The sequence below is a fragment of the Ahaetulla prasina genome, chromosome 6, assembly GCF_028640845.1.
Source record: "Ahaetulla prasina isolate Xishuangbanna chromosome 6, ASM2864084v1, whole genome shotgun sequence".
NCBI classification, from domain to species: Eukaryota; Metazoa; Chordata; class Lepidosauria; order Squamata; family Colubridae; genus Ahaetulla; species Ahaetulla prasina.
The window spans coordinates 43993628-44009364 of record NC_080544.1 but is presented as its reverse complement, the minus strand read 5'-3'; the positions used below and the strand labels follow the sequence as shown (position 1 = coordinate 44009364).

Here is a 15737-nt window from a genome sequence, read left to right as displayed (position 1 = left end):
TGACTTTTTTCAGTGCAGTTATAACTTTGAAACAGTCAACTAAACAAATAGTTGCAAGTTGAGGACAACCTGCATTTTATGTCCTCCATGCAAACAGAAGAAAAACAACAAATACAGAAGTCTTCGACTTATAGTCGACTTCTTTTAGTGACAGTTCAAAGTTACAACGGCACTGAAAAAAGTCACTTATGATCATTTTTCACACATCCCCATGGTATCATGATCAAAATTCGGATGCTTGGCAGCTTATGCTTATGACGGTTGCCATGTCCCTGTGGTCATGTGACCATCGTTTGAGACCTTCTGACAAGCAAAGTCGATGGGGAAGCCAGATTCACTTAGCAACTGTGTTACTTAATTAATTAACAAATGCAGTGATTCGCTTAACAACTGCAACAAGAAAAGTTGTAAATTGGGGCAACATTCACTCAACATCACTAGTCCCACTTCCATGAGTTCAACCAACAATGTGCAGCAGGTCATACCTAACTAAATTTAACAAAAAGATACAAATACTATGCAAACTTCCAATACAAATTATATACAGTATACTCCATTGGATCTTGAAAGAATTAATATAGGTAGTCCTCGATTTACAACAGCTTGTTTAGTGACCATGCAAAGTTACAACAGCACTGAAAAATGTGTCTTATGACAGATTTTCACAGTTACCACCTTTGCAGCATCCCCATGATCATCTGATCCAAATTCAGATGCTTGTCAACTGGTTCATGTTTATGACTGTTGCAGTGTCCCAAGATCTTGTGATCCCCTTTTCCGGCCTTCACACAGGTAAAGTCAATGGGGAAACCAGAGTCACTTAACAATGAGGTTACTAACTAATCAACTGCAGTGATTCATTTAACAACTGTGGCAAGAAAGGTTGTAAAATGGGGGCAAAACTCACTTAACAAATGTCTCACTTAACAACAGAAATTTTGGGCTCAATTGTAAGTTGAGGACTATGCCTTTCTACATTCAAATATGAAATGTTGCACAAACTGTAGCCCAGATTCCAGAGATATTCATACTCTGCCCAAACACTCCCAGGTACCACACACAGAATTTTATATCCTGTTCCAAAGCCGAGGGTGTTTGGGGAAATCTGCCTATAAAAATAGCACATCAATCCTGCTGAATCCTTGATTCTCAATGGCTGTGTCAATGTGTCATATGGATTCTCACAAACATGCTGTTAGCAAAATGTACAGAATTTGTCATTAGCTAGTTCTGAAACCAAGAAGACACTCTGAAATATACATACATAGATACATACATATACATAGGTAAAGGTTTCCCTCGCACATATATGCTAGTCGTTCCCGACTCTAGGGGGCGGTGCTCATCTCTCTTTCAAAGCCAAACAGCCAGCGCTGTCCGAAGACGTCTCCATGGTCATGTGGCCGGTATGACTCAATGCCAAAGGCACACGGAACGCTGTTACCTTCACACCCAAGGTGGTCCCTATTTTTCTACTTGCATTTTTTACGTGCTTTCGAACTGCTAGGTTGGCAGAAGCTGGGACAAGTAACGGGAGTTCACCCTGTTACGCAGCACTAGGGATTCAAACCGCTGAACTGCCAACCTTTCGATCAACAAGCTCAGCATCTTAGTCACGTCCCATATACATATACATATATGTATATGTCTCATCCGATCTCACCACAGCCGGGGCCTTCTTATCTGCTTCTGAACACGGAGGAATGTCCTAGTATGCCTCCCGGCCCCAGCCCTGGTTCCATGCCCAGACAGGCTGAAGAGGAGGAAGTATCTCCAGCCCCCAGCTCTGGCTCCATGCCCAGGCAAACGGAGCAACTAGACCCCTCCCCCTCCTCCACAGCATGTAAGCCTGAGGGAGGTCAATTGCCAACAGCTGCAGACTGGTGTCACCCTCGCGTCAGAAGACTTGATAGATGGAGGCAACAGAAGGAAGGGAGGGGCAGGCCTGGATAAGTGCTGAGTCATGGAGCCACATCCCATGGCCTATATAAAGGACCTGCTTTCTGGCATTCTCTGAGTCAGGCAAAGTCTAAACATATCTTGCTGAAGTCACTTTCTGGTCTCCTGCCTGCCCTGAGGACTTTGCTAGGACTTTGGCAGAGCTGCAGAGGCACGCCTGATTCGGATTTCCCTGACCCGGCCGTCAGCGGAGGAGTGGGACACGACATATACATATACATATACATATACATATATATATACAGGTCTTTGGTTATTCGGGTTTTCTCCCACGTAAAATTGGAAGTGTCCTGGCGACATTTCGATGAAGTCTCATTCGTCATCTTCAGGCTTCAGCTTCGTACAAACACCCGCGAAAACCTCAGAAAACATACACACACACACACACACACACACACACACACACACCCCATAACAGAATAGCTGATACCAGGATAGGTGGTCTTCCTTTATTACAAATAATACACTTCCTTATTTTTTCTAGCATTCATTATTGCATATGCTTCATTTGCTTGACTCCCCTTAACTCTGAAGTGGTGCAGGAACACTGCAAAACAGGCAACTGGAAATCTTGCCTATTCTTTCACAGTAAAGAGAAATAAAGGTAAAAAGCTCAGGATTGTACTGGATAACACAAATAATTGCCTTCAGCAAGAAGTCTGGATTGAGCAATGCAAACAGCGCAAATAAATGTATTCTAACAAAGATATTGATATTCCTACCCGTATTACCTCTTAGCTTGTAAAATAGAAATAGCAACACACTGAATAAGGGCATCAACAATGCAAGAACCATGAAGCAGGAGTTGCAAACATAATTTACAGGAGAATTGGCTTAACGGCCAGCTTCCTGAACAATCAAACATGCAGGACTCGAGGAAAAACCTGCAGTAATCAATTTACATAAGGCATTTTTGTCTATGCTACTGAACGGCATGTGGGGGGAAGGACTCACAATAGAAAAATACAAAATAAACGGTCACCTGAACCAAGGGAACTGGGTGCCCCATTGTCATGTGCCCCGCTGTGTAACAGAGCACCACCACACTGCAGGTAACTATTTTGGCATCACAGACCCTGCAACATTTCTTTAGCTGCAAGGATTACAGATCTCTGAAACGTGGAGATAAAAGCTGGATAAGACACTGTTGCAGCCAACAAATCTGACTGAAAAGGCAAAAACAGAATTTGCAGACCACATGCTACCATGCATCTATTGTCAGAATGCTTCCTATATTACCTGGGTTATTGACCAAAATAAATATTATCTATCATCCATCCATCCACCAATCTATCTACCTACCTCTACATTACACATGGTCAAGTAAAATGTTGTGCATCAGAGATATGGCACCTTCTGTATATTGAGACTCTCAGACCTATATAATCCCTAGGACATCGCCACTGTTGGCTGCAGCAGATCTGATTCATAGACCAGAGGGTTACCAGATGGCCTAACCTTGCAATAAATTTGTTGCACTCTGAAATTACTGTAAGCAATAGATTCTCAATTTTTAGCATATTAAAAAAGCCATGCTAATAGAAGAGAATGGGACAGAAATGGAAATAGCACCGAAGAAATTAAAGGCAGTCTGGGAGTGACGCCTGTCACAGACAGCTACCAAGTATAGTGGTAAATTTAATTTCAAAAGACTAAATACTCATGAATTCCTGGTGAATAGATTACTGCAGAACATCTTCTGCTCATTGTTCTTCTACACCACCCATTATAGCATAAGTTGCTCATTAAGAGATGATCACTCCGTAATATAGTTCCAATGCCAAATAGCTGGACAAAGTTTGATATTTCCTTTTACATAAGAAGAAAGTGCACAATAACATGACTAAGAAGTCAATCATGTATGATAAGTAATATCTGTATACGGTCCCACAAAAAACAGCATTCTTTAATAATTTGTGGTATAGAGAAAAAGTTTTGCGTTTTGTTTGTCTGTTTTATGAAGCACTACATCTTCTACATCAGATGCAACTAAAATGTAATACTACAATTTTTGGTTTCAATTGTTGCAATAAGGCTAGTCAAAATATAACAGAAAAATGTAAGTGAAAATTAGCTGGTTTCCTCAGGCAAAAGGATCTTTAGAATCAGATTATTATTTGTTTAATTAGCAAGCTACAGACTTGTAGTCTTATCAGAAATTATTAAATTGGACTAGTCACATCCAAACCTAATTAACCAATGTTTTAACTACAATCAGTGCTCAAGTTACAATCAATAATTTAATGCTCCAAGTTTCAACAGAGCTCCACATTACACTACTCCAAGTTACAACAGTAAAGGTAAAGGTAAAGGTTCCCCTCGCACATATATGCTAGTCGTTGCTGACTCTAGGGGGCGGTGCTCATCTCCGTTTCAAAGCCGAAGAGCCAGCGCTGTCCGAAGACATCTCCATGGTCATGTGGCCAGCATGACTCAACACCAAAGGCGCACAAACGTTGTTACCTTCTCACCAAGGTGGTCCCTATTTTTTCTACTTGCATTTTTACGTGCTTTCAAAACTGCTAGGTTGGCAGAAGCTGGGACAAGTAACAGGAGCTCACCCCGTTACACGGCAGCACTAGGGATTCGAACCGCTGAGCTGCCGACCTTTCGATCGACAAGCTCAACATCCTAGCCCCTGAGCCACCACGTCCCTTACAACAGAGTTACAACAGAGTTAAAACAGAGCACCCCCAAAAACAACCTACTGATGATGATTTTTGGAATTACAACAGCCACACATCTCTCTCACCTAGTCACATGATCACATTTTGGGCACTTGACAATTGACTCATCTTTATGGCTGTTTGCAACATCCTATATCCATGATTATGATTAGCAACAGTTTGATGTTTCTGGCATTTACTTCCAGTTTTGGCAAAGAACATTCACTGGGAAAACTGATTCACTCAGCAACATGGCATTTACGTAACTGCTGCAAAAAAATGATGAAAAATTGCTCCATTCATGTGATGCCTCAATTCTGACTGCAACTGCACCTGTAATTCTGGGCTCAATTATGGTTTTAAATCAAGGATTACCCGTAGGCACAAACCTTATTTCTTTTTCTATACTGTATAGCTAGCTATACCCAAAAAAGCTAGGGGGAAAAAAACCCTAAAGCTCAATATTAGAAATTTAAGGCTAGAGGAAAGGAAGCTGCCTGAATGCCCACAAACAATTCCAAATATATGTTTTTGAGTAGGACTGAGATATTAAGGTTTGAATAGAGTGGGGAGAGTGTTCCATTTAGATCAGGGGTAGTTAACCTTTTTATACCTATTGCCCACTTTTGTATCTCTGTTAGTAGTAAAAAAATTTAACCGCCCAGTAGTTTCACAGTAATGGTGATTTATAAAGTAGGTTTGGGGGGAGGGGTGCCGGCTACCAGCTCTGCTTGTCCGTTACAGCTGGGTGATGTGGGGGGAGATGCACGAGCTATTCTGGGACGAGGCTCTTTTGTTTGTGGTCACACTATAGTGCCATTTAGTTTCACTTACGTAACATGAACTAAACTTATGCGTGGGCAATATAAATAGTATATTTTCAGAAATTTATGAAAACCTAATGAAAATGTTTTTAAATAATGCTATGAATTTTTTTTTTAAAAAGTCAACTAAATTAAAAAAAAAAGGAAAGTGCTTCAGTATCAGACAAAACCCCTACTGCCCACCATGAAAACTGGAACGCCCACTAGTGGGCGGTAGGAACTAGGTTGACTACCACTGATTTATGTCAAATAAAGCAAGATAATTTGGAAAATATTGGCTAGGCTTCAAAGCAATCTAGCATCTAATACTTAGTTCCACAGAAACAAACTATTTTTCTTTGTTTGTGACTGCCTTTTTCAGGAAAAGCCCTCAAGGTCTAGGTATTGGTAGAAACCTTTCCCTTTAGATGAAGACTCTGATGCTAAGTCCCCCAGCATATGGTACAACTAAATATCACATATGACTGTACTCTGCAATAGTGTATAATGGATATTTTTCTCGTTCATTGCCAGATTTTAATTTCTAGATGTCATCAGTGACTTGCCAGATATGGAGACATTTACCCAATTTCTTCAGAAACCTCTTTCAGTCTCAGGGTTGTTGTGCCACAATTCTCAACATTCTCCGTGCTTCCCCTCATGCTGGCTGAAGCTTTCACAAACTATGATTCAATCACATCTGGACAGCTGAAAGTTTCAACAATATATATTTTGTAATACAAACATAAGCATTATAAAAATGTGTTAGTGAATGTTTTCCAAAACTAAGAAAAGATTCTTTCTAACAAAAAATGATGAATGATGTGATGCTGAAGTACTATTTCTGCAAAAGATAAAATGTACTTCTAAAAAAAAAAATTAGGAAAAGGACAGCCGATAAGACCTATACAGCCTGCTCATTGACTCATAGTAGACATTCCTCTTACCTCATTTGCTGATGTACTTCTAGAAGTGATTGTTATTCCCTTGGCTTCTGGTTTTCAGACTGGTTACTAAAAAAGAACTGTGGCATAACAATTATGAATCAAGATATCCTGGTTTCAGGGTTCCTCCAGAATTCTCTGGAGAGCATTACCCATGGTATTTTCTTTCAGCCTCAGGTGAAAGATTTAAAAACCTTTATTTTAATAGGATGAAGATTTTAAATGTAGGTTTTAATCAAATATTCAAAATAAAGGTACTGACTAGATTTCATGTTCAGAACGATTGTGTCTGTGTACACAAATACACAAACAGTCCAAATAGTCATAAGTTTATCAAATAGAGATCAAAACTATCTGAATTTTGAAATGGATACCTGATTGAAAATATCTAATTTTCCAGCACTTATCTAGGTGAGACCAGGTTGTATTATTTCCCACAATTCAAATGGTGAAGAAAAAACAGAAGCAGTCTCGGAGTAGAAATGGGATTATCATTGCTCTCTCATTACCGTATAGGATTCCTACATGAATTTAAATAACATTTCTTTTAATGACAACATGATAAATTATAATCACTGATTATTTTCTTGAAAAGCTCCAAGAAAGGCTTCTAAGTATATTCAATAGGAACATTGCCAATTGTGTTGGCATAACATTAATTTTTCAACTTATAACAACATCTACAGCACACTTTGGCATCTCTTACGGTTTATTTGGTTTTGCATTCTGTAATTTTTTCTTCAATCCTCTGAAGAGATAATCCCCCCATCCTCATTTAAAATCTATTTGCTTATTTGACATATATCCAAAATATAATTATATTGCATTATCAGTGATAATACTACTTACAGGAATAACATAATTCATGTTTCTTTTTTAAAAAAATGTGCTTCTATTTTTTTTTATTTTTAAAAAACGCTTGCACTTTATTGTATATAATTCAATTGTTTTCTAAAACCATCATGGGCCAAAACTAAAAAAAAAACTGGTTTTAATGTCAACATGTGCAAACATACACATATAGTGTTGTATTTCACTAGTTGTGCAGCATGATGCTAGAATCAGAGGTAGCTAGGAAGACATTTGTGCCTTCTGATGTGGTCATGGCAACTGGAATATGGATTGCTAGTCAGAAAGAAAGCATGTTTTTCCTCTTCTAATAAATTCAAAGATTTGCTGGACCTGATCATCGCCTCTTGGTAAATCCCTTACTCAATTCTTTTTACATCTAAGTTAGCTAGTTCTCAGGGACAGGTCATTAATCTTCACCATACTTTTAAGTTGTCTTGTTTTACTACAGCAGTTTAAGAATAATAGCAGTTTCTCCAAAATCACATGTCTTATCTAGCTTTAATATAATAATACTAGCACTTTACAAGATTGTTAACTCTCCCATATTACAGGACAGCAGCAGGGAGGCTAGAAAATACCAAGAGTAATGCTATCCAGAGAATTCCAGAGGAATTCTGGAGAAACCCTGAAACCAGGATATCTTGTTTCATAATTGCTATGCTACAGCTCTTCATTAATAAGCAATCTGAAAACCAGAAGCCAAAGGGAATAACAATCACTTCCTAGAAGTACATCAGCAAATGAGGTAAGAGGAATGCCAACTTTAACAAGCTAGCCTAAACTCACAAAATATATTACTGAATTCTTGCAACTGCAGAATCCAAAACCAAGGACCTTCAAAGATAAAGCTCTTCTTTTGGCTTAAGAAAGCAATATGAACAATGTGACTCATGCGCAAACATGCTTTAAAATTTTGTTCTGCTAGAACACCATTCTATTACAGTTAAGTGACCTCAATTTTAAACTTGTGTTTTCAATCAAGTGTAGTGTTTTCACAAGATTACCCTTGGCACTACAGAGTTTCCAAACTGAATGACAAATCAAAATGCTGCTTATTTTAAAGTTTAAATCAGGCAGCACAAAATTTATTCACCAAACTATCATCTGAGAAAATACACATTTCCCGTAATTTGCTCAACTCTTTTTCTATCACTTTTCAAGTAATTCCAAACAGCAATGCTTGACAATGTATATAGACTGGCACACAATCCAAAATGCAGAGCACAATCTTTGCTATTTTCTTTGTCACTATGTGTCCAGAATATAATATGATGGATGTTCATCCTTTGGAGAAGGAACTAGTATGGCTGTAAGAAATCACAATCTGAGCGACTAGAAATGTACAGAAATTAACACAAGACCGTTTTGTGAAGACTTCCACACTGGTTCACATGTCTGAACAACCTGTGCTTTCTCCTGTCCATAACCCCAGTAAAATAATTTTAAACTTCAATAATCACTGCCATTTCAGAAGATCTTACATTTTTGATATATTAGAAAATATTTGAAAAATAGTTTTCAAATTAAAAAAAATCTGGAGTTGATAGTTAAGCAATAAAAACTATATTTTTATAAATACCTAATGTGAATATTTTGTTCTGGATGTGACAGTATTTTAAAGTTAGTATTTTAATATTAATATTAGTAAACATTAGGATCATTATCAATATTAATAGAGTTGTAACTTATATGAGGACGCATCTAGGCATAATACAAGACACAAAAAAATGAACCTGGCCAGCTCTAATGTCATGTTGTTCTGTAAAGGTGATTAACTCACAACATGTGTTTAACCAACTAATTGTAGTTGTTTTTAATTTCATCTAGCTAACTTAATTGAGAAAATCATTGTAAAACTATATTTTGATCCTAGAAAGAAGGAAATGACCCAACTCTATCAGAATTTTGCACTTGATTACCAAAGCGCCTCTGACACATTCCACAAAAGCAGCATTATCCAACTGTGTAATAATACCACAAGGGAGATAGCAAAAGACTTTGAACCAGAATCAAGGAGTATATGAAGGGATGATAAAACCAAACAAGGTTTAGCTGGCTAGAACACTTTTCTTTTCTTTTTTTCGGGGTGGAGGGAGGGGGAGAAAGTTTAAGTCAATCTAGACTCCTGCCGATTGCCTGATAAGTCCCTAAATTTTTCTTGGCAAGATTTTGGAAGTAGTTTGCCATTGCCTGCTTCCTGAGGCTTAAGAGAGTGACTAGCCCTGGTTGATCAACTACAGCGTAATGCATAAGGCAAAACTATATCTTGCAATCTCTGTTTCTAGCCTGATTCTTTAACCACTATACCAAACTCGCTCGCTTATAATATCATACTTCTCTTTTCCTTTTATTGCACTAAGACAGCAGTGTACAACAGGATATCTCATAAGCGACAAAAGCTGTGCTACTAAAGTGAGTGGCCCAATTCTTGTCTTTTGAGGATGTCAGGAAAAAAAGTTGCAATCATATAAGGCACTTATAAAATAGGCCTTAAAACAATGGAACACTGCAATTCTCAATCTCAGTAGTTTTTAATGGTACAATCAAGAAATGCTCTGGAAGATGCAAAAAAAGTGATCCAACTCAACAGGTCAATTTAACAGAACTGAAGAAAAGTGAAAGAAAAAGTAAACGATTTGGAAAAGCGCAACCAAGTAATTTTAATATGGAAAATTTCAGAATTTTCATTACTTTTACCAAGAAAAAATAAGTAAGGGCAACCTTAATTAAAGTAGCAAAAAAGCATTGAATTGGTATAAATCTATATAGTACAATAAAATGCTTAGCAGAAGAGATGAAAGAGTAGCTAAAAAATAAATTTATAGTGGGTAGATTAGTCTTTTTTTTGCATATATTTCACTATAACGTAATACTGCACTGGCTTGTTTTTTTTAAAGAAATATGAGGTTTATGTAAGAAAGTAATGAATTGTTCATAGTAATACTGAATCTGCACATATCATATTATTATATTCACAATTCTTTATAGGTCTCCTTTCCATATATTTGCTTAGCATAGTGGGACTTGGGGGCCTATTTAAACTATATTTATTTGTTTATTAATCATACTAACATGGCTGCCAATCTCACAAAAAGCAACTCTCGGTGGCCATATAAATGTAATTAATAAATAAATAATAATGTTACTGCAAGCAAAGAGCCACAATTATTAGACAGTGCTGCAACCAAGCTAACATACATTTGAAGTAATAGAGGTGTTCGGTCTTTGAAAAAGAAAACTTCCCCAATTGTTATTTCAACATCTCCTGAGAAAAATGCCAGATTTAAAAACAACCAAAATCTTTTTTAAAAAAAATCTACCAATACCATTAAGATTCTTAACTTTCTGAGCCCCAGCAAGACTACAGAATCAAGGCTAGAGATCTCTGAATGATATGAGTTGTAAGGAATTGTTTAGGTCATCAAGCCCAACCTTCCACTTAGTGCAGGAATTCAGACTTTAATTCAAACAATTCCAATAGTCAACTAAGGGTCAACTCACAAAATAGATTTTCCTCATCCCCATAAACCAACTCTTTATAGATACCTAGAATGAATGAAGTTTTTAAGTCAGGTCCACTTTGAGCTATAACACTGGCAATGTGAATCTAAGATTGGCAAGCAGATATGACAGAAATCATTAGAAAAATCAGCCAAAACTCTGAGTAGCTGATTGCCTAGTTATCTATGAAAATTCAGAAGATAAAGCAAGAAAAGCATTGACTACTATTGCTTTTCTATGTGGAGCTACAAATTACTAAGACGGTTTATACATGTTGACAAAAGCAAATATAATTTATATATTAGAAATTTATTTGAAAAATTAGTTGTTTTCGGGAAGGGGGTGTCCTTAGCCTGGCTGTGTTGATTGAGTTACTGAGATTTTTAGTTCTCTAGTAGTTCTTTCAGTGCCTCAGAACAATATGATTCTATTCTATCCTTTTTTTTTAATTCAAGCAAACCTATCAGTAATTCATTGAAAGTTTTCCAAAGTTATGTAATGTGGAATCAAGTTTACAACATCAGTAACATTTGTCAGAACCAAATCTGATCCATCTCATCTTCTCAATGGCATATGAAGTGAACCCACTGCACTTTTACCAGAGGTTCTATGGTTTTCAATAGCAATACCTCAGAAATATAACATGAATCAAGGTACATCTTAACTAACTAGGTCAGGTACTATTAGATTTGGGGCTGCAAGGTAATTTCTGGACATACCACTGATGGTAAGTCTGGCAGACATTTGATGATATTATCCTGCCTTATGCCATCAGTCAATATATTCAAACCATTTTTTTTTAAAAAAAAAGGCAACTAAGATGTTTTCAGTGCCCAGTCTGACAGAAATTTATCTTCACTACCTTAACCTGAACTGTTATCCATCTACAGCCATAGCTCAGTATATGGCACTTTTAAGCTGATGGTTTTTAACACTTTAATACTGGAACTCTAGACATTCATATGTTATATTAACAAGAGCTCTCTGATGAATTGATAGTATTAAAAATGAATGCTAGTGGTATCTTTCTACTGTTTAATAATTCTCTAAATTATTTTTCTTCTGTTTAGGAAACATGCAAGGACAAAAAGTATTACTTGGCTTTCAATAGCGATTCATAGGAGTGAGTGGTAGCTCCATACAACTACATAAAAAGTCACTTTACAAAAGTTGTTCAATCGAACCTAAAGAAAACTTGCTCAGGTAACATAAGTGAGTGATTGGTAAGCCTCCTTAGAATTTGACACATTAAGAAAGAATTCGGCTGTGATAAGAGAGCCATTTATGTTCTGTAAGGCTATACACCTAAAGCCACAAAGGGGAAGTCCAAATCAAAAAGTTGATTGCAAAGTTTCTATAAGAATCTAGTTCTCATTTTTTTAAAAAGTTGATTTACTAAGAATACAAAAATGACACAGGACTCAGTTAATCTAGAAATCTAGAATGTTCATACTTTCGGAGTTTGTCCAGCTATCAGTAGTTTGTTCTCTTCAAGGATTAAGAAACAACAGGTGAATTTCTATAGGTACTTCTTACAGTTGCAGTCTAAAGTATGGTGGAGCAAACTGTTATGATTAATAGTTTCATGAAGAGACATGGAGAAAGAAGCATTTCAGAGAGCTTCCCTTAAACTTGTTAGAAAGAATCTCTGTGACAGCTAAGCTGTTACTGAAACCTTTTCTTTCTAACCTTTAACCCCAAGGTCACCATCCACATAGCTGCTTATTAACAAGAGAAATTTCCCATGCAAGTTTCCTCTTCCATTTAATTATTTATTTAAAAATATATGCAGAGTTCACCAGATAACCCTAACAGACTTCAAGCAGGCTTGTATTAATCAAAAATAAACTCCGAAGTATTCATGCAATATGATTAAGGTTGATTGCCAGCTAAAACTTCATGTGTTGTAGGCACCAGCCCTGCACTAAGGGCGGTAGTTAAGTTAACTAGATTTTAGAATTCAAAAAGCAATCAGCATGATGGAAAGTGACATGTAAATAATCTTTTCAAAGCAGCTGCAGCACTATAGGATGCATTTAATCCCAATTGGAATTTATATCCAGGTTAACTAATACTGTGTACAGTAGTATTGTTTTCTGAATATAATACTATATCCTTGGTTTCAAAATAAAAAAATCATATTTGAAACTACAGCATCCTGTAAATATTTAAATTCCATCATATGAACTAATTATTCGCAACATAACCTGCTCCAAAGTTTTTCCTTCTCCCAATTCTATCAGTCACAAATGATCAGTATCAAAAAGATATGAATTCCAACATAATGATTTACTGTAGCAACTGTGTCCACTCTATACCGATAGCCTTTTCAATAAAGCTTTGGTATAGATCAAAAAGTTAGTAATTTTCCATGTTTTACTGACGATACAATCAAACTGCTCTTATTTACAGAACTTTTTGATAAAGTTAGGGATAGAAGTGCCTTATCATTTTCCAGGTTATGTTCCTGGAAACTTTTAAGTTCTTTAAGATTTACTATGTCACAAATTCTAATGTGAATTATGAACTATTGGTAATATTTTTATTTCATAGGATGTTGAGCAAACACTATTCTACCTCAATACAAGAACAACTCCTACAACATAATTTTTTAAAAAAAATATAATCTGATGCAAAGTCAAAAATCATTACAGCATTGCTTTTTAAAAGTGTGTTTGCACAATCACTGAAGTGTAGATTAGGTTCTTTTCTGATTAATGAAGTGGCACTGATCATTGGAAAATCTGTTGTAGTCTATTACAAGATCTGAAAAACATAAAAATACAAATGTACATCTGTACTCCTGAACCACAATCAACTGAAGCTATTTCACACTACTCTGAATCCACATTCTAAATATCCCCATAAATTGGCTTATTAAATACAAACATTCGTAAGTGCAATTTGTAAAAACTGTTTTTTTAGAACCAGTTTATTGGGACAAATATACCAGGAATACTATCAAGAGCTACTGAAATAATCTTTCACTGCTTGGAATCAACAGATTGAACTTCCTGTATCACCAACATCAATGAAAAACATTTGCTTGATTCTTACATAATAATGTTCATTTTACTTTCTATTTTCCCAAACATTTCTCAAGAGCAATACCAATTAATCTCTCTTCCCACTGTTTTATAGCCAATTACAAAATATAGAAGAATATATAAGTATAGTTAATTGGCTAAATCACATCTCACACTTAATGTCTTATACTTAATCTTATTAGGTTTTCTATCATATCATCCCACAAACTTTCTGGGCAGAAAAAGAGGGTACTCAGCAAACTCAGTTAGCTTTTGCTTTCTTTTATTTTTCCTTGTTACACTTTTTTGAGAGTACATAATTAGAGTGCCTTCATTACTGCTATGTGCATATTTATTGTTTGTCATCAACATTAAAAGGCAATCACAAGGATGTTTTAAAATAATCAATTTTCAAAAATTATCTTCCTTCCTTATGTAATACAGATTGCAAGACAATGCTGACAAATTGAAAATCTTAACTAAATCCCGAATTCTGTTTTTAAACACTAATACATTTTCCCTGAAAACAAAGCAAGGCTATTGTGGCCACCTGTCAGTCTGGGTCAAAAAAACCCTATACTTCCAGTGAAACTATCACCTTTTTTATTAACACAATTACATGGCCACTTTGTGGAAAGAGATAGTTGATTTTTAATGTTTTATTTAGATGCTGAATTTTAATCCTTGCAAACCACAAGAGTAAAGAAGTCAGATTGGTATCTCTTGCAAAAGGATGCAACTTGGGGTTCTATTTGAATTATTTGACAACAAAAAGAGTTTTTGTGCAGGGGAACAAAATCTTAGCCCATTTCAAGCAAAAAAAAAAAAAAGGTCAGTCAGTTAAAGCGTTTGGTTCCTCGAAAATACTCTTCGCCTGACCAATATCAGTGATAGAAAAATCCTGGGTCCAGCGGAGTTGCTAAGGAGCTGATTTACTCCGCGATGTTTCTCTTGTTTATCGTGTAGATGGCAACACCTATTCAAAGACGATCAGCCATTTCATTCCTGAAAAGGCAGCACTTCAATTTTCCATTTACGCCGACTCGGTGGGTTCCAACAGGGGGAGAAGAGCAAGAGGGGGTGGAAAAAAAGATCGCGGCAAATATAAAGTGCTCGAACCGCCAAGCCCGCTTCCCCACCCCCCACTAACTAACGCAGCAATTATTATGAATATTGTGACGCAAACGTCGTAATCTATCCAGCTCGGAAAGAGGGGGGGGGTCGTTTTTAAAAAAAGATTCTAGACTAGGAGCAAAACTAAAAAGCAACCCAAGATGGATATCTATCTATCTATATTCTCGTGCACCTTTCGGACCGCAAAGCACACCGCTTTTCCAGGCGGAGAAATAAAACAAAACTGCAAGCCCACTTTGCAAACGTCACAATGAAATCGGGCTCTCAAGAACGCGTTCCCGGGGGGTGGGTGAACGGCAGGGCTCGAATCGCAGACGGCTGGGCCCGGATCGAGCTCCCCCCCTCGCCCCTGCTTCCCCTTTCCCGGGTCTCCGGATTTCTCAAGCAGCGTTACCGGATCCCACCTTCACCAGAGGGCTTCGACAAACTGCTCCGATGCGGCTCTAGCGCAGCTCCTTCCCCCCCACCCCCCCATCCCCAAGCGAGCAAGCTCCCTTGCAAGTCCGAAGGAGTTTGGGAAGAGCGGGCGAGCTCCAGGTCTCAGACCGATCACACCCACCCGGCCTCGCTTTGCCATCGCTTCTTCGCCTCCTGGCGACTTCCAGCGGCAGGAAGAAAAACTTTCTTCGGCTCGCCTGCAACTACAAGGGGGAATCTGAAGCGCACCAAGCAAGAAGTAGCTTCCCCGCCGCCTCAGGAAAAAGGCACTTTCCAAGCTAAAGCTGCGCCGAAGGGTCGCTGTTGCCGTCTCCCCTCCCTCGATGCCCCCCCCCGCTTCCCTCCTCCGTTGTCTTGGCCGAGACTTTGGCAGCGCTGCAAAGCCTGGGTTACTACCCTGCTAATCTGCTGGCA

The 15737-nt window shown here is 37.5% G+C and overlaps 1 protein-coding gene across 9 annotated transcripts in view; it reads right to left on the bottom strand.

Annotated features, from left to right (window-relative positions):
- Window positions 1-15737, bottom strand: part of CTBP2 (C-terminal binding protein 2) — a 283005-nt gene that overhangs the window by 265874 nt on the left and 1394 nt on the right. The window contains exon 1 of one of the 9 annotated variants that reach the window (XM_058187574.1): window positions 15445-15551. The exons of the other annotated variants lie outside the window; for them this stretch is intronic. The gene's annotated coding sequence lies outside the window, so the exon portion shown is untranslated. Of the gene's footprint in view, window positions 1-15444; window positions 15552-15737 lie in introns of those variants that run through there. 9 annotated transcript variants of the gene reach the window in all.